Source organism: Ambystoma mexicanum, chromosome 9, assembly GCF_040938575.1.
Source record: "Ambystoma mexicanum isolate Mex_15411 chromosome 9, UKY_AmexF1_1, whole genome shotgun sequence".
Taxonomy (NCBI): domain Eukaryota; kingdom Metazoa; phylum Chordata; class Amphibia; order Caudata; family Ambystomatidae; genus Ambystoma; species Ambystoma mexicanum.
In genome coordinates, this window is record NC_090931.1 from 244,462,490 (window position 1) to 244,482,604 (window position 20,115).

Below are 20,115 nucleotides of genomic sequence, written 5' to 3' on the forward strand. Positions count from 1 at the left end.
AAACGAGAGACACCATGAGAGGTGAAAGGTGGGATAAATATAACATCTAGAAAGGGGGGTGGATTAAATGTGTTGTGGTGATAGGAGGAAGGAGAGAAAACTGAGGGAAAAGGAGTGGAGGAGAAAGGTGAGAGAGATGCAACATCTGGAGTGGAGGAAGAAAGAAATAGAATGAGGGAAGGTGTTTCTCACATAAGCTTTTGGTATAGGAACGCCTGTCAAGGAGGAAGGAGAATGAAGGAGAGAGAGTCGAGGATAGTCAAAAAGAGGAGTGGGATTCAAGAAGTAAAGAGATGCCAGTCATTGGGAGATGTCAATAAAGTGATGAGAGAGAGCACCAGCCGAGGCAACGGTTCAGATGCAGGGAGAGCAGGAGACAGAAGACTGTTACATGCCCGGGGGCACCTGCCTGAGGTCTCATATCAGTTCTGTACTTACGGAGACTGTGGCAAAGTGGGACAAAGGTACTCTAATAGCCCTACCACACCACAATCAGGGCTTCAGAGATCTGGCTCACCTTCAGTCAGATGTTGGGACCTTGAAGAACAATCCCAGGACCCTCAAGCCCTGAAAGGTTGACTGGCCTTCCTGCGTGACCCACATCCTGACAAGGTGTCGAGAGAGTGGTCCCTCTGCAGAGACTAGAGGGAAGTGCCGGGACCTGAAACGCCACACAATGTGAATAACTTTCACTGGACCACCAGGAGGAGAAGGCTAAAGGAAACGATGGACAGACTGGTAAACCATGGTCTTAAGCAAGCTAGAATTGCTCTTTTTTGCTTTATTGGATTAGCTCCCATTCTTATGTTACTTGCAACCTAAACCCTTTGCTTATATTTGTTGTAAAATAAACCCTTGTGAACTAAAATTTCAGAGTTCTGGGCTGTCTGTCGGTACCTCAGCGGTGGCAATTCCCTGTATGGCCAGCATCACGTGTTATCTGTTGGGACAGTAGAACGACTGCGGTTGTCATGAGGGCAGAATGCATGCTAGCATATATAAACTAAAAAGACCAGGTTTCTCCCATCATTGCCCACTCACCTTGCTACTCATTTGTCTTCTCCTCATAGTGCCTTGCAGCTCTCGTCTATTTGGTGGTGAAGTCTTTGCTTGGCTGGAGCTCAGGCCCGTGAGCTTGTCAGCACTGCTTCAACTACAGGTCCTGCATCCCCACTCATGTACGCATCTTGACCTAGTCTTTAGTTATTTATTTATTCAATTTATTTGTAACGCCTGTAGACAAGGCCCGTAGGCATAATAGCGCTGGGACATAACAGAAGAAACAGTACAGGGCAGTTCAGGGGTCATGCTGAGGGCAGTCCTCTAAAGAAAACAGTTTTGAGGTCATGTTTAGTTTTTACAAAGCTCTTAAATCGGGAAGAAGGTCGTTCCACTGGCTTGGCACCATGTGCAGAAAAGATCCCTCAGCCACTATGGCCAGTTTGGCTTTGGGAAAAAGCAGGAGGTGGGAGTTGTTTGACCAGAGGACTCTCCCTACAGCAATCATTCCAATCAGTCTGCGAGGAAGCTGCGACCTTTCCTGTGGAGGCATCGATGTGTGATGCAGAGGGATCGATAGGTCACTCTACTTTCCACCGGGAGCCAGTGATGGGCCCTCCTGGCGTTACAGACATTATCAGATCTCTACAGGCCTTCCACCACTCTCACGGCATTGTTTTGGACAACCTGGAGAAGGCTTGCACAATAATCTATGCATGCTCCAATGATTGCCCTCGCAATGGTGGCAGGAACGGTCTAATTTGTGCTAATAGTTTTAAGTAGTAAGCCGAGCTGGAGACGTGACCGTTAAAGTGTGCTGTTATGGAGAGTTCCTGGTCTAGGACGACCCCCAGAGTTTTAACTTTAGGGAGAGTCGTTATGATACATCCTGCGATCAGGGCTCAAGTCGAGGGTACACGTGGGGGGACGGAGTCCACCCACTTTTTTGAGAGGGTGGGCTCAGTCCCCCCAGCTAAAATAAGAAACATTGAATGCGCTCTATGAATGTATGCATTAAAGCCAACCAGAGGATCAAACCACAGCCATCAGGTTTGTAGGCCGGACATTTCACCACTGCACTATATAACCTGATGAAAAATAACAAACAACTAAAGGTGAAATGTTACATTTCGGTACTGCAGTTCCCAGGGAAACATGTGTATTGGTTCTTGGAGTTTAAAACATGCACACCTTTTAACATTTTCAAAAACACTATTAGAAGAAAATATCCTCTCTTGGTTTTGTGTGCATGTTGATTTAATGAAAGGCAAATGCCATTCCTCCTGTGCAATTTGGATGGTTATGCAAAACCAATTTAATGAAATGTGCATATTTCAGCTTGATATGAAAATTTCTGGTGACGTCACATCCCATTGCATTTGTTGATGAGTCCCCCCACAGTAATGTTTAGGACTTGACCCCTGCCTGAGATGTTGAAAGCCTGGTATTTGTTCCCGAGTATCCTTAACTGTGCGGCCGCGCAGTGGGCATCTTGGCAGAATGGTGGTGCTTCCTTAGTCCCCAGCCATGGTCCACCTACCATGAAGATGACTTTGGCCTATCAAGCAATATGGATGCAGTGAAAAAGAAACTCCTCCCATCTGATGAGACATGAATAGAACATCATGTTGAGTGTGCACTAGTCTGACGGTTTGCTAGTGGGGATAGATATGGAAGACCACCACCCCGTATTGAAAACGACAAAATGCATATGTACACTATGCATGACACAAATATTCTTTCTGGGAAACTACCCTATGATTTGTCTGGCAATAATACCGATGTGTGCTACCTTTGTTAAATTCATGATAAAGACAATTTGGATGCTTGCTTTCGTAGGATCTTGCATTTTAATTTTATATTTGTGTATTTGTTTACAGTGCCCTCTCAGCTACTGATTAACTAACCTTCCATTTAAGGCCAATAGTACTTCAAGGGAACACGAAACTTTATTACGGCTGCAATGTTCTCCACTAACTGGCCATTTTACTTATGTATCCAATTTACATGTATTTCAGTGTTATGGTCATCATTGACCCTGCCCTTACACGGCTTGTATGATTTTGTTGAGGCTTGCATGGTGCAAACTCTGATGCCATATGTGGCTGCAGAAAGAGCATCAGCATTCCATTGACTCTGTGGTGTTGCTAAAGAACAACAGACTGACGGTACTCAAGGGCATCATCAAGACGGTCAACTCTCTAAATAGGCTGTGCAGAGCCACCGTTCATTCAACCTCATCCTCTGTAGCAACGCAACAACAGGTGCCTGGAACACCTGTGCCGGCTGGGTGTTTAATCAACAACTGCTGATAAGGCACAGCCCCAGTCGGTCCCCTAATGGTTATGGTAGCCTCAAATTGTCCACCCTCTGGGGGTCATTGCTGCCTGTTTCTGCCATGGAATCTTGGAAGTCTTCTTCTCCTTCAGAGCTTCTGCCTATCCCATGCCCCCCCCCTACCAATTCCATCATCTCTGCTACTCCAGCATCCCACCTGTATCCCCCTGGGCACATTCCCTATGTACAGTGTTGCATGGCTTCCCAGCAAGCTTTACGCTTTATACATCTCATACGTACATACATTTATTGACCTATAGCAACACGGTACACTTTTAATCAGGATAAGTAAGACACCTGGTGGGAGAATACTGGTTGTATGGAACAGGCATACTGGAGCACACAGGATTCAGTAGCTATAAACTGTACCTGCCAGGCATGCCTGCTTTTTGGAGACGCAGTGAATAAGCAAAGAAGTATGGAGACTGCATGACGATGTGTGTGGGTGACACCAACTTGGCTCAGTAGTCACATGCAATTCTCTCGAAGCACCACACATAGCGCCTGTAGTCACTGAGTGAGCAACCATGCAGTGCAAATCTGTAGTTCTCATTAGAAACCTCCTAGGAGCAGAACAAGCCTAAACAGCCTTAGAATGAATTAACAAATGCATCTGCATTGCGTGATGCCTGCCTTACTAAGCATGATAGCAGCTGAACATCTAGTAGCAGAAGAAGAAACTGTGGATGCACGCTACTTACCAATATAAACCTTTTGTCTAACAGCCTTTTGCAAATAATCACAAGCATTACAGCTACATTAAGTAACCATAACCCTAGTCCTTTCCAACATGCCTGACCACTGGTAGAGCAGCTGGGAAGGAGCACAAGCATACATCACTATCCAAAGGTGTGTGAAAACAAAGAATACGTGTAGTTTCCACACAAAGGATGGAAAGGGATATGGTCAATTACTATTGAGTGCCCTGTGTCCCAAGACTGCCCAGGAACTGACCCTCAAACACATCAGCACAATGCTGCTGAAGGCATACATAGAAATGAGATCATCATGAACAGTGTAGATGTTACCCTCAACAAAGTCAAAGGTCTGTAGAAAACCGCAAAAGGGTGAAATGCCAGGAACCCCTGAACCTGAGAGCTGAGTGGGGTGCTGGGTGTAATATCAGGGAGCTGCACACTGCAATAACCATACTTTCCAAGAGCTGAAACAAACTGTGATGGAAATGAGGATTTAGAAGCAAAGTCCAGGCGAAAAAATTTGACTATCATCAGATTCTGCGAGATCACCCACTACCAAAGTTAGAATTACTCACGTAAGAAATACTGATGTAGGCTCTAAACAGTTGTGCTCTGCAACACCCTCCATTACAGAAAAAGCGTACATGTCCCTGGCCTCCTCGATAATGCGGGAATCCTGAAATGCTTCATAATAGTATAACTCTAACATATTTCCCTGAACACTACACTTAGAAACCGATAGAACTAAATAGAATAACAGGTTGTCCATGAAAAGGTCGAAGAAAAAAACAAATGGGATAAATGTTCGAATTTCGCCTATACGAAAATAGCACGTCAGGAAAATTAGAACCTTTATCCTATAGTACAGAAAAACAAAACATAATTAATTTGACAAATAGGCATTTAGGTAGCACGTTTAGAACACTTGACTCGCAATAGGAAAACGTGCTCGAGAGGTTGGGGAACTTGAAAATAAACATTTGTTTCAGAATGGCACTAATTCTTTTGCCATTACACTACAATGTTAAATAATGCATGGCTATTTCAACAACAAAAACCTGATCATTTGCAATAAATAGCAACTTACTTTGGCATTGCCGAAACGACAATAACATTGTAGGTGTCATTGCAAATATATGTAAAGCAGACAAAACACTTGACCCGGCTCCGAATGCTTTTGGTTTAGTTGTGTTAAAGGTAAGGAGAACGTGTGAATGATTGATTAATTGGGTTTTACTTTCAGCATCATAGTTCATGCCTCAAATACAGTTAAATAAAAGTATCTGAAGATACAAAACAGCTTTTTTGGAAATTAGGCAAATAACAAAATAATGATCAACCCCACCAGATTAGACATGTTTATATGTGTCTCTGGGCCTGATTTACAGAAGGTTGTGCGCAGTGCCAAAAAAAAGTGCACTTTGCGCCACGCAAAACTATATCCTCTGATTTACAGATCTGACTTTGCGCTGGTCTCTGGCACATTGCGCGATGTTTGCCACATAGCACGAGGTGTGAGGGAATAGCCGGTGTAAAGTAGAAGGGGGCAGAATATGAAAACGTCCTCATTAAAGTAGGGTAATGAGGGATAACATGGGTGTCAGGAGGGAGGCACCATGCAAATATACAAACATGCCCCATGAAGTGCAAACAGACTTGTATTTACAGATTAAATTGTGCATCCATGCAGACTGTAAAAGACTCAGATTTTACTGCCATCGAGGAATCCCCGCAAAGTAGGACAGCGCCATGCAATTCTAAGTTAAAAAAACACCATGCAGTCGGAGAGAAATGTCACATAGTGCCTGTTCCTGCATTGCTTGCATATGTACTGCTTCATGGAAGGAAGAGGAGAAGGAGGAAGAGGGGCAGAATCTACCATATACGCACAATATTGTGCATACCGCTTGACCCCCAATATGATCCTTGAATTGGTCAGGAAGTGGGAGAAAGACCGGCTGTTCCCAACCATGTGCTCACAGCCTATACCATCCTTGGTGAAAGTCCTAACTGCCCTTCACTTCCTGGGGACCAGCACATTCCAACGGCCCACAGTCCCCATGTCGGTGGTATTTCACAGCCTACACAATCACTCTGCCTCAAACAGGTCCTAACCTGCATCATAGCCCATGTGCACAGCCCCATAGACATGCCATGCCGCGTGCAGGCAAGGTAAAGAGGGGCTCAAGAATGCTATGCAGTTGCCCGGTTCCCACAGGTACTTGGGGCAATTGAGCCAGACAACATATATATCGGAACCGAAAAAATTGGCATTCGCTGAACTTGCAGGCCATCTGTGATGCTAAGGGTCACATCATGCATGTGAATGCAAACTACCCTGGATGCACAGACGATAGCTACATATTATGCCATTTCCCCATCCACCAGGCACTGGCATCGGGAACGTTCAGCAACAAGTGGCTCATTGGTGAGTATCAGCCAGCACACACCCCAAAACACACTGATAGGGGGGTCACAACCAATACAAACCACTATAGAACCACATACCATATCAATATTTGAGGATCGTCATTTACAGGGGACAGTGCTTACCCACTAACGCCATTCCTGATGACGACTATCCGAAATCCCACCACACCAGCAGAGACCTGCTACAATGCAGCCCACATTTCCACAAGAGGCATAGTCGATCACAAATTTGGAGGGCTGCCTGGACCATTCAGGTGGAGGACTGGTGTATTCACCAGTGCGTCATGTAAAATCATATTGGCATGTTGCATCTTGCATAATATAGCCACATGTCACAGCACACCAATAGAGGTGAATGAGGGGTTGCAGCCGCAGCCACAGGCACTATCCATATCATGAATAGGCCAAACGGTGAGGGGCCAGCACATACACAATCAGCTCGCCCAGACATACTTCACATGAATAACATCCAGTGTGAAAGTCATACCATAGCCACATCCCTGATGGCCTTCAATGATGAAACATGGCAAGTACGGTTGGGCCATGAACAACAACAACAACCTTAGAATGGCAGTCCAGGTTGGACATGTGGTGTGTGCCTCACTCTCAAAAAATACATATCCTCCATCCTTCACATGAAAACCTGAAAACATGGGTAGATTCCTTATTATTACATATTGCATTTCCCAAGTCACTTAACCAAGCATACACATACAGATACCAGGGTCACTTGGCTACACAGATCCATCAATAAAGTAACATGGACATGACCCATCGAACAATGTTAAACAAAGAGCATGGCACACCATCCCATATTGAGCCACATCCATTAACTGTTACCGACGCATGAACCCCCAATAGGTACATTTTAATTGACTGTCTCCCTGATAATAAGCTCTTACCATTTACATGCCACTGAAAGCATACCGCCTCCCCTGGTGGAGGGGCCACAGAGTTGGGCAGGGCAAGAGGTGCCAGGGCAGTGGTAAAACAGGCAGCTGCAGGCAACAGCTGCCCAAGACCAGCTGAGAGCAGCATGAAGGCCGCTCCAGCACAACAATGCTGGCAAAGCGGGTGGCCTGGTGGTGTGGCCCAGCTCCTAATTATACTTGGTGGCCTGGGGGTTCATCGGCAGGGTCATGTGAGTCTGCTGCCCAAGGACCAGGGCTCTGGGCTCAGCTCTGTGGTAATTTGCCCTCCAGTAAGGGCTGTGGCACCTGAGTAAGAGAGCTGGGTTAGGGGTGAGGTGCCGCCCTGCATCGTGGGATGGAGCCCACAGGGCTGGGTTCTTGTGGGGTGCTGACCCAGGACATCACTGCCTACCTTGTGGAGCCCTGTGCAGGACCCAGGTCCCACCATGACGGCCTTCACCATGCCTGTGCATTCAGCTGCTGGTCTTCGTTGGGATTCAGATTCCACTCTGGCCCTTTGGTACCATTTGGTGGATGCCCGGTGCTCAGTGCTGACAACCCTGTGTGTCCCGGTCTACCTCACAGAGCCTTGCCTGCTCTTCCGCTAGGACCCCTGCCTGAGCCCAGGTTTCACATGGCCCACAGATTCCGGCCTCACTTCATCCTCGCTCTGGGCTCAGGGCCATTGGGCGACACCTGCACAGGGGGCACTCAGGCCACCTCAGGGTGGTTGGCTTGCTCCCTTCCGGGTGCACATGTACAGCAGTAGGGGGGCATCCAACAGATTCACCACAGAGGTGCTACCTTTGGTGGAAACTTCCCTGCCACCGTTATGCCCTCACAGAGTGGGGGCCAAAGATGGCCCGCCAGAGACTAGTATATGTGTCAGCCATCTCTCCTATGTTTCAATTTGAGGGGGATGCGTGGGTGTGGAGTCAAAAGGTTTTGGGGTGCGGTGCTCCTTGTGGGTGCTTGTACGTTGTGGGGGATATGTGGGTGCAGTGTTATGTGTGTGGTTTGTAGATTGGTGCCTGTACAGGGAGTAGGAATAGTACAGTGCTGCACCTATTGACATGGTTCACATTGCGTGCAAAACTGTCTATTTCAGTGGGTCCTTGGTTTGCACTTGGGACGTCTTGTGGGCGTGTCTGGTGCAAACCTGTTTTCTTTCCACTATAGGTCCCTGCTTGCACTTATTTCTGTAAATCACCTCCTTGTGCTTTGCATTTGCACCATGCAATTTTAGCGCACGCACAAACACTTTTGCGCGAACTTAGTGCTTTTTTCTGTAAATCAGGCCCTCTGTTTTTTACTTATGCCTACACGTGTAACTGCAGCTATAATGCTCTGGTCCTGCTTTCTCACCGCTTGTACTGGTACACAGTCCTGCAATGTCAATCTGGCACTTGAGAGCAGTACCCCTGTGAGTTGGCACACTTTAAAACAACTTAGAAAATAATGAATACAATCAACAGAGGCAGAAGTGACTATTTCTTCAATGGCCATAATCACACAAGCCCCTGAGTGTGGAGCTGTGGAGGTCGAAAGCAGGAGGCCAGATTAGATGGGAATTCCTGCATGACAAGGTTGGGAGTCCAGAAACCAGACCCTCCTAAACTTGCACTTCCTGAGTTGCCGTCTTCACGGAAATCTCGCGAGAATACGGAACTCGGAAGATTGGGGCAAGGAGAAGAGAGGAAGTTAAGATAAACACGATTCTTTAAATAAAAACAAAAAATAGACATCGCTTTTTATAGCGATTCAGCTAGATAATGGAAAAACATATGTCTAATAAATATTTGAACATTTTGTATGATTTGAAAAAAAATCGTTCGTCATTTTCTGGCTCAGACTTTTCGCATTCAGAGTTTTATAAGGATCCCAGAATAACATAGCACAATCAGTGCTGGTCATTTGGCCGGCTCTCGGCGGATCTGAGATCCGGCACCATATGTGTAGCCCGATCTCAGGATCCGGCCAGAGTCAGCCGCCCAAGCCCATGAACCGCGCTGGAATATATATATTGTTTTAAAACGCCTGCGACGGACAGCATTGCCTTTTACCGCCGGCGTTGGCACTGGCGTGTAATGCACAATGCTCGCTACATGTAAAACTGAAAGGAATCAGTTGTACGTGTAGCGAGCATTGTGCATTACGCACCAGTGCCAAAGCCGGCAGTAAAGGGCAACACAGCCGTCGCCGGTGCTTTTTTCTTTATTTTTTTGAAGTATTCATTTGATCGGAGGTCCACTGAAAGCCCTGCCCCCTCTAGACCACGCCCCTCTGCCCCCCAAAACTCCTCCCCCACCCTGGCCCTTGTGGGATCCCCCACCACATGTTTTCCATTTCCACCGCTGACCACAATGCAAGGATTTATGTAACCAAGGATTCTGCTGCCGAGCAGAACCTATACCAAGGTTAAGAAGCAGCTAAGAGTGTGTGGAGTAGAATATACAGGGGTGCAGCTGGGGGGATTCAGAGGTGGTGTTCACTCCCCACCGTTCGGCATCTCCTTGGTGGCCTGTGAATGCCCCTTAAACCTGCAGGGTGGCAGACCTCACAAGAGCCATTTCTGTGATAATCCCATGGGAGCAGAAAAAAGCAAAATGATGTTTGGATGGGGGAAAGGGTCGGTTTTGCATCAGTGTAGGGGTGGAGAGGTGGAAAGACATCCAAATGGTTATTCTGGCCCTATGGGAAGGGCTAAAGAGGCATTTTTCAGTCAGATCATGTATTTCCCTGTGTGGGATTTTTACAGAATTCCCAGGGGTAAAGAGCGAGATTACCGCAGTAATTGAAGTGCATTACAGGATCAAACAAGGGAAAGTGATTATTAGGAGAGGGTTTGGGGTCGATTGGCTTTAAGGGGAGATACAATGAGGATGCATATTTATAGGTACAGGGGCTTAAACACCATTTTTGTCCCACGCAGAGCAACACAATATGTCGCATTCTTGTGAGAATCACACCTGCAGTAAACAAGTACCAGTGCATGTGCTTTGATGGCTCGCATTCTGTGGGAAGTTCCCGTGGGAAAATCTCATGGGAATATAAGAAAATATTTTGACCAGAAGGGCCACAGTTGTTTACCATAACTGGTGTAAAGATTCAAGCGCCCCCAGCCAAAGTGGTCTCATGGGTGCAAAGTGGCAGTTGTCACTGGGCAGTGGGGCAGGGTTGTGGACTATATAAGGGGACATTTGCCCTGGCCTTCAGCCATGGCCAGTGGACCACGGTGCAAGGTGGCATTGTGGCATGATCAAATTGCCAAAAGTGGTCAAAAGTGAACCATGGTCTTTGCCTGAATTGGTGCAAAGGGGCAGTGGCGGAGGTTATTACTACTACAGGTGGGGTAAAATATAACATAACAAGACTCTTTAAATTCCACGGAAAAACTTAGTTGAGATACAATTAAGGTGAGCCAATTCAAACCTACAAAAATTCATACAATGTCGTGGGTGTTGAGGGTGATGACAACCTTAACTCAGAGACCGCCACATTGCTCAACCCCGGAGCACATACATGGGATCACAAATGACATTGGGCCTCATTAGGACCCAGGCGGTAAGGGGTTTACGGCGGCGTAAACAGCGCCGACCCTTACCGCCTGATTCCGAGGTCCCTTAGCGCCATGGAGGTTTTAACACCTGCTTTTAGCAGGTGTTAAAATCCATGGCGCTAAGGGACCTTGTTGTTAATTACGCCACCGTAATTTACGGTGGCGTAATTAACGCCTTCCCCACTCCCATTATGCCCTATGGGGCAAAAATGGGAATGGGGAAGGGTAAATGGGTTAATGGGGACTTACCGCCCACTCACCTCGGAATGGGGCGGTAAGTCCGCCAACCACCATGGCGTAAACTTAGTTTACGCCATGGTGGTAAAGGTACGACCCAGGCGGTAACTTACCGCCTGGGTCGTAATGAGGCCCATTATAGTTAACATCATGAATGGCATCCAGCGGGTGCCTACGAGTTTTGGTTGTCACTTCCAACAGCCACCAAACAGTGTGGTTTAATGGGTTGCATTGCCTTACATTGGTTCATCTAGCTGTTTATCAAATACAGTTTTTCACACTAAAAACACTTTTCTCATGAAATCAGGGTTTATGAAATGTTTCATCTTGCTGTGTGACAGAATGTGCTCTGGTTTTACAGATGGAAATCAGATTTTGCATACAGCACAACTGTGCACTAAGAGCGTTCAAGCAAACTATGGACTAATGTATTCTGACTTAAAGAGATATCAGGCCCTCATATGTATGCCAGAATGCATAATGTAATGCACTGCAGTACTAACAGTGTATCCAACATAGCTCACTGACATGCCAAGACATATCGGCCTCATCACGAGTCTGGCGGTAACCCTTTAATGCGGCGGTAGCGCTACTACTGCCGCATTTAAGGGTCTGCCAGATCATGGCCAGCGGTAATAGCGCACATTTTCCCCATTGGGCCCAATGGGGAATGAGGTATTCCCGAATGGGCCCAATGGGGAATAGGAAATAACCCTTCTGCCAAACCCGTGATCTGGCGCTAATAGCACCGGCGTTACCGCCAAACTCGTGATGAGGCCCATAATAAGGAACATTCCGTGTTGGCTGTGGAAGCTTAGTTGGGGTGACTCAAGTTTAGGGGTTTTTTCCAGCACTGTTCGGGAAACAAACATGTAGGTGATGAGGAATTTCTATAGATTGACAAACCCTGAACACTAACTAGGACTACTCACTTCACTGAACCGACGTGTGCTACACAATGACATCCCAGGCATCAGACCTCATTACAAGTGTGCCGGACCAGAGAAAATGGTGGAAAAAATGCTGGTAAAATGCCGGTAATTCCACCTCTGGCATTTTTTCTGGACCGGCACACTTCAAGTTTGCTGGTGGTTGCCACAGATCTCCCAGCAGGCCTGACCTGCCAGTAGACCAGGCCTGTACTGGCAGAGAAATGCCTGCATCACCTGCACCAGTAGTACCAGTGCCGGTGATTCAGGCATTCCCATCCATTGAATCCTATGGCCTATGGGACTTCATGGGATTGGGAAATTACTGGCTCTCCAGCACCTGTAATACCGAGATATCGGGTGGCAGAGACGGTAAGGGCAGTTTGCCGGTATCCCGCTGGTAATACCTGCAGGATACCGGCAAACCCTTTAGTCTAGTTTGTCAGTGATGATTTTGGATCACCTTTAGAAGTACCAGGATTTTCAATTGCAGAGATGTGATTTATAAATCTGTGCAACATATGTTAATATCATTTATAAAGCACACGTTTAACCAAAAAGGCAAATGACTTAGAATTTAGAAGACGAGAAGCAAAACATGAATATATTTTGAGAATATCCAGGGTTACTTACAGGAGCTTTCTAAATAATTATTTATCCCCCGTGACAATTAGATATAAAGAGAACATTCCACATCTGCCAGCCAGGTGCAGGAAAGAGCGACTGCTGGCACAGACATAACAAACCTTAGCAACGCATGTGAGCAGGAAGGATGTGATTCCATCTCTGGGTGCCTTTTCTTCTGTCTACCCCAGAGCTGTCATTTGAGCTGCACATTTTGCTTGCAGTGTGTGCTGTTTTGTTGAGACTGTAGGTAGGTGCCAGCAATAGTTTAAAAAAAAAAAAGCAAAAGCAACCCCAGATCATTCCAATTAGAATGATGTAGAGGAATGCAAACAGCAAGAACGTGGGAAAGAGTATGGGCAAGAACAAATACAAATAAACAAAAAGACACGCGTATGCATGAGATAAAGTATGGGCCCAATGGCTGAACGTGAGGTGGGAGATTTGTAATGATTAAGCAGAACCACATTTGCAACATTACACTTGTACAGGAAGAATATAGGAGATGAGGTTCTTAGAAAGAGAAAAATATGGAGCAGTCATTTTGTGAAAATGAAGACAGATGAATAGCCAGGCATACGGATTATGTTATACTGCACCCTGGAAACTGCACCCTGGAAACTGCACCCTGGAAACATTCCGCAGGTGTGACTTCTATTCAGAGAGCCAGAGGTGGATTGGTGTGCCTTCCTATCCCCGTGTGCCTTCCTAGCCCTTGGTGTGCCTTCCTATCCCCCGTGTGCCTTCCTATCCCCCGTGTGCCTTCCTATCCCCCATGTGCCTTCCTATCCCTCGTGTGCCTTCCTAGCCCTGGGTGTGCCTTCCTATCCCCCGTGTGCCTTCCTATCCCCCGTGTGCCTTCCTATCCCCCGTGTGCCTTCCTATCCCTCGTGTGCCTTCCTATCCCTCGTGTGCCTTCCTATCCCCCGTGTGCCTTCCTATCCCCGTGTGCCTTCCTAGCCCTTGGTGTGCCTTCCTATCCCCCGTGTGCCTTCCTATCCCCCGTGTGCCTTCCTATCCCTCGTGTGCCTTCCTATCCCTCGTGTGCCTTCCTAGCCCTGGGTGTGCCTTCCTATCCCTCGTGTGCCTTCCTATCCCTCGTGTGCCTTCCTAGCCCTAGCCCTGGGTGTGCCTTCCTATCCCTCGTGTGCCTTCCTAGCCCTGGGTGTGCCTTCCTATCCCCCTGTGTGCCTTCCTAGCCCTGGGTGTGCCTTCCTATCCCCCTGTGTGCCTCCCTAGCCCTGGGTGTGCCTTCCTATCCCTCGTGTGCCTTCCTATTCCTCGTGTGTCTTCCTAGCCCTGGGTGTGCCTTCCTATCCCCCGTGTGCCTTCCTATCGCCTGGATGGCCTGCCCGCCTCTAGGAAGACTACTAATCTGTGATGTGGTGTTCTCATTGCAGCAGTGGACAACTAACTAAGGGGTATTCTGTCAAAAAGTCCATAATGACCTATAAAGCCATGCATCCACTGATTGGCTAATCAGAGGGCTTGGCATAAGTGGTCTAACTGAAGACACGAGGAAGGAGTGTTATTCTTGTTCATCTTCTCCGGGATTGGATTGTAATGGCATGGGCCCATTGAGGCGCTGGGTCTTTACGCCTTGTGTAGCGGAACGCCAGAGGTGGTGGAGCAGCCATTTTACTTTGGGAATGGTGGTGAGCCGTCTTACACACGCGAAAAATACACTGTGAATAGCACGCAGCTCCCAGAGGCGTGCCACAGCTTAGATGTTAAAAGGGCAGTGCTTGAGTACCTCTGACGGAATCATGTAGGCAGTCTGACAACTTGCTGGTGACTTCTGGGTCAGGAAATGCTATAGGTAGATTCCCTCATTGATTGATTGTGATGACACGTGATAAATAAGGACAGCAGCTTCCGGGGAGGAATCAACGATCCACAAGCAGCACGATGGCCTCAGGGTCTAATGTGCAGGGAGTGTCTATGTAGGAGATTTACGGGGACCCACATGGGTGGACCCTAATACGTTGATAAGACAATACAGGTGGAATGTTGCTGACCTTAGGGCAGTGGTCTTAAACTTTTGGCTCACCAGATGTTTTGTTAAACAACCAGGGGTGCCGAGTATGCGGGTGCTCCAGGGCCCTGGCATCCTCTGGGAAAGACCAATTTTGTTAAATACCTATACTTACAATGTGACTTTTTTTTTTGTAGCCGCTTACCCACCCCATCCCCTGCCTGGAAAACCAAAAGTCTATCGCCCTCACTACAACTCCCATCAGCCCAAGCCGGCATACTCAATGTGAAGGGATCATAGGAGTCATAGTCCAAAACATCTGGAGAGCCACAGTCTCCAGACCCTTTCTCTAGAGCCACTTCCTTTGTGTTGGGGGCACTGCAAGCAGGAATTCACTGATGTGGTGAGTAAATCTTGGGTGTGAGCAGCAATGAAGATGGTGATGGAGGTGTGGCAGACAGGCTGAGTGTCAGTGTGATTTGTTTGGAGCTCATTTGTAAGTGAAAAGAACAGATGTCTCTGCTGCCACTGAGCATGTTTTAGAATTAACAAACATACAGGGCTCTATTGTGAGATAATTTAACTCAACTCTCTCATTAGAGACCATTAGCTGTGATTCTGATCATGAGCAGTGGTCAATTATCTCAAGATAGTGGCTAGTGGCTGTTACTTGATGTGATAATATTACGAGATTAACATTACATTAAACTGTTAAATATATGTTAAACTATGGAATGCACACATTCAAAACAAATGATGTGGGCAACACCTGGGGAACTGGCGAAGAGAGGAGGCAGCTAAGGGGTGTGATAAGGACATGCACAGGGATGCTTATGCATCCAGCCTTCAGCCTCTCACGGAAACACTCGCAAGAGCCGATATTGCTTTCGCCATCAGTCTCAAGAAAAGTGTGCTTGTTCTGCTGATTATATCAGCTTGTGTGGAGTAGCCCTGCTCCTTATTGTCTCATCATTCACTGTGAAGAAAATGACTCTACTGCGCATTATGCAGCCAGTTCACAACCTCAATTGCGCACTCCTCGCAGGAGAAGAGCATCCATTCGGCATACAGATGGGGATCTTATCACTGACACCCATCTTCCCTGCTGGACGAAATGAGTGCAGTGTGTGCGCCTAATGGGAAAAGGCAACTGGGGCCAAGGCAGGGCCGTGCGTGCGTGCACGCTGCGTGCGAAGACGGGGCTACGCTTGCATCTGGACAGCTCTCTTTGGCAGTCAAACGAACTTAGTTAAGAGCAACTTCCAGATTTAAAAGTAAAACATGCTTTGAAGTCACATCCGAAAGGAATTAAATGGCAACATGTTTCTTTTTGGTTGTCTTCATTAATTGGGCAGAGTGGAATGTTTCCGCTCTTGCTGGCCATTCCAGCGATCCAGTGTGACTTACATCCACACATTTTCAGTTTGCTGGAAGATCACATTTATAAGCGGTAATCACTAGCCTACATCGAAGGCTCGGCTTTAGAAATCCATACAAATGCCCAAAACAGCACACCACTCACATTACAACCATTCCTAATGACATTCATGACACCTTCCATTTAAAATCACATCTACTATCAATCAATCAATCAACGCATGTATAGAGCGCTCTTTCACCAAAGGCTTCATGGCGCTATCTAGAAGTGTGGAAAGAGAACACTTCCGATAGGCAGGTAGTTTAAGAAGTAGCGCCCCTCCGGAGCGGTGTGCACGGCCAGGCCAATGTAAATGAATGTTATCCTGCAGGGCTAAACAACCCTGGTCATTCAGAGCCGATGTATATACACAGGACTTTGAACTGGATTCAGGCTGGTACGGGCAACCAGTGAAGTTCCTGCCGTGCCATGGAAAGATGCTGTTCAAAAGGAATACCCTTAACCAGGTGAACAGCTGCATTTTGCAGAACCTGCAATCGATGCAGTAAAAACACTGGTTGCAATAGAAAAGTCGCGATGCAGTACTCGAAGCTACCGTTCAGACAAGCTGCCTCTGCTTGCACATAGAGATCCCCAGGGAAAAAAGGGAGGATTTTACTGGATTGCTTTAATTTGAGAAAGCCCAGTCCAAACACAGAATCTGGGTGTCCATCTTCAGTGAAGCTGGCACGATCATGCCAAGGCTCCTATTCCATTGGTTCTGTTGGGTTGCTATACACCCCAATGTTTCTACACACAACAGGCACCACTCTGTCCCATCACTCACCCCTGCCCCCCCCAATTGCCAATTACTCTCACCTCAGGGCCACCGATGATCTGTGTATCCTAAACCGTTCCCCTTTCGGACTTGCAAATCCCCTCCATCACCTCGGATCGCTCTTACGGAAGAGTAGCCCTATCACTCCTACCTAATGCCATTTTTAACACTGCATGTAAAGTGAAAACTTTAAACCTTGGAACGGGATCTGGAGTTCCTTGTGGGATGTGCCCCCATTCAAAGCGATAACTGGGAGAAACATTGTGTCTATAAAAACTTCAGCTTCAATTTCCGTCTGACTAACACAGCTCAAACAAATCAACTCAACCCAACCAATGGCCATATTGATTGTGCACTTGGGATGGCCTTGCACTCCGATGTTGGCGGCATGCTCTCTACAGAGAGGCAGGGCACAGGGATTCCTCCTGTGTGGCATCCTGTGGATGCCAAACACAGACCAGAATATTCAAAAGGGTGTGTAATATGCTGCTTTTTCAAAATGCCTCTTCCGTTGAGAGCCTTTATATGTCATGTTATTTGGTATTTGTATAGCGCCTAATGGCATTGTTATGGCTTCAAAGTGCTGTGGGGTTGATACGAGGAAGAAATGCAAGCCTTTTGTCTTGCCACTATGATTACATATATTAACATGAGTTATGGTGCCAGGAAATGGAGGAGAAGCTGTGTTTACTAAAAGCAGAGTAAAACATACAGTACTGTCGAGGTGAAAATGCAGCATCTCTGGGGAATTTGTGCTCAGGGGACTTAGAGAACACTGATCATAACATGCACATGAATGCCAACTACAGATTATACAAGGTGAAACTTTGAAGAAGCCTATTTTGTTGATAAAGTGAATCTACATAATTGGAATGTGCACAGAAATTGAATTTACAGAGTATAGTTTGAAGAGAAATGTTCAACACAGAGTACAGAATGCAAATAAAATAAATGTGCCTATCATAATTTGCAGACAAAGAAAATGTGCAGGTTATAGTGTGCACAGATATCAATTTTTAGGCTATAGTTTTCAAAGAAATTGAATCTGCAGGTTATAGTGTGAACAGATATCATTTTGCAGATTATGGCTTTCATGGAAAGGGAATGTGCAGGTTGTAGTGTGCACGGATGTCATTTTGCAGATTATAGCTTTCATGGAAAGGGAATGTGCAGGTTGTAGTGTGCACAGATGTCATTTTGCAGATTATAGCTTTCCTGGAAAGGGAATGTGCAGGTTGTAGTGTGCACAGATGTCATTTTGCAGATTATATCTTTCATGGAAAGGGAATGTGCAGGTTGTAGTGTGCACATATGTAATTTTGCAGATTATAGCTTTCAGGGAAAGGGAATTGGCAGGTTATAGTGTGCGTACATATCATTTTGCAGATTATAGCTTTAAGAGAAAGGACATTTACAGGTGATAGTGTGCACAGATATCATTTTGCAGATTATATCATTCGGAGAAAGGGAATTTGCAGGTTATAGTGTGCACAGATATCATTTTGCAGATTATATCATTCAGAGAAAGGGAATTTGCAGGTTATAGTGTGCGTAGATATCATTTCGCAGATTATAGCTTTAAGAGAAAGGACATTTACAGGTGATAGTGTGAACAGATATCATTTTGCAGATTATATCATTCAGAGAAAGGGAATTTGCAGGATATAGTGTGCGTAGATATCATTTTAAAGATTATAGCTTTAAGAGAAAGGACATTTACAGGTGATAGTGTGCACAGATATCATTTTGCAGATTATATCATTCGGAGAAAAGGAAATTTGCAGGTTATAGTTTGCACAGATATCAATTCTCAGGAGATATTCTTCGGAGAAAGTGAATCTACGTGATTAGAATGTGAACCGACATTGAATTTACAGAGTTTAGTTTGAAGAGAAATGTTCATTTACAGAGTGCAAGGTAAATAAATGTACAGATTATAATATCCGTAGGAAGGGAATGTGCAGGTGCCAATTTGTTGAGGAAGGGAATCTACAGATCATAGTATGCACAGTCAGGGGAATTACAGATATTATTATGCACAGAAAGTGAATTCCAAAGATTGCAGGTTTCAGAGAAACAGAAATGATGGTATAGAGAATAGGACATTATGGAATTAAAATACACATAATGTAGATATGTGAGAGACATTATGAACAGAAATATGAGGTGTGGGTTCCAGTATGCAAAAAAGACTATACTAATGATACTGCTGAAAGTGCATGGTGCAGCAATTAATTGTTAATCCAGAATTTGAAGCATACATTTTGAAAAAAAAAACATTCACATATTATTTTAAACATTGTGTGTGTCTAAAGCTTAAATAGCACCAAATGTGGAGCTATCATATCACAAAAATTATCTTTGTTACAGAATCAAAATGTCCCATACATTAAAGCACTAAGTAAATAATAACAGTGTTGGGAGAATGTAGTATTTATACTTGTTTATTTGGTTTTCAAAAGCCATTTGCATTTCAGCACGTTTGCATGTCGGCAGCACTAGTCTGCACAGCACTATGAACATGTAATAGCATATGAAAAAAATATTTAGCCTTAAGCAAAACGACAATTAGAGGCAATGAATAAGGTTTCTGATCTATGGCAGTTTCCTATGCAATTTCGTTACTAACTGAGGTGCAAACATGCATTGCATGAATGAAAAGCATACACTGGTATAAGCCTTTGGAAAAGAATATACCTGCATGGAGTGTGTTGGCATTAAAGAGATTGGGAGATGTGCAACAGAATCCGCTGGAAAAGCCACATTAGTTGGTTACCAGTAGGCACAGATATTGGTTGGGAGATATCCAAAGGCCCTACCTCCAATCTAACTGGAAAATGCCGAAATAATCATGTTCTGAAGAACCCCATGGAGGGTTAATAGAGATGCCAGCATTTCAGGATGCTGTGCACTGTGGCCATGGTGCATGTCTCACTAGATAGAACCCTGATAAAGCTGGTGTCAATGGGCAGATCTCCTTTGTTAGGAGACTGCGGTCTTGGAGGATGGAGGAAGCATGCTTCTGCGGAACAGTAAAGGTTCTGCATAACAGGAGACCCATGAGCCGAAACGAGACCCCCAGCAACATGCATGATCAATTGAGGCTGCGGTGGCCAACTTAAAAAAAAATGGAGCAGAGTCCCGAGTTTAGTCATTTCTGTTACAGTGAAACAGCTGAGAACTGTGTGCTGCAGGGGCATGCAAAGGCAGCATAGAAATGT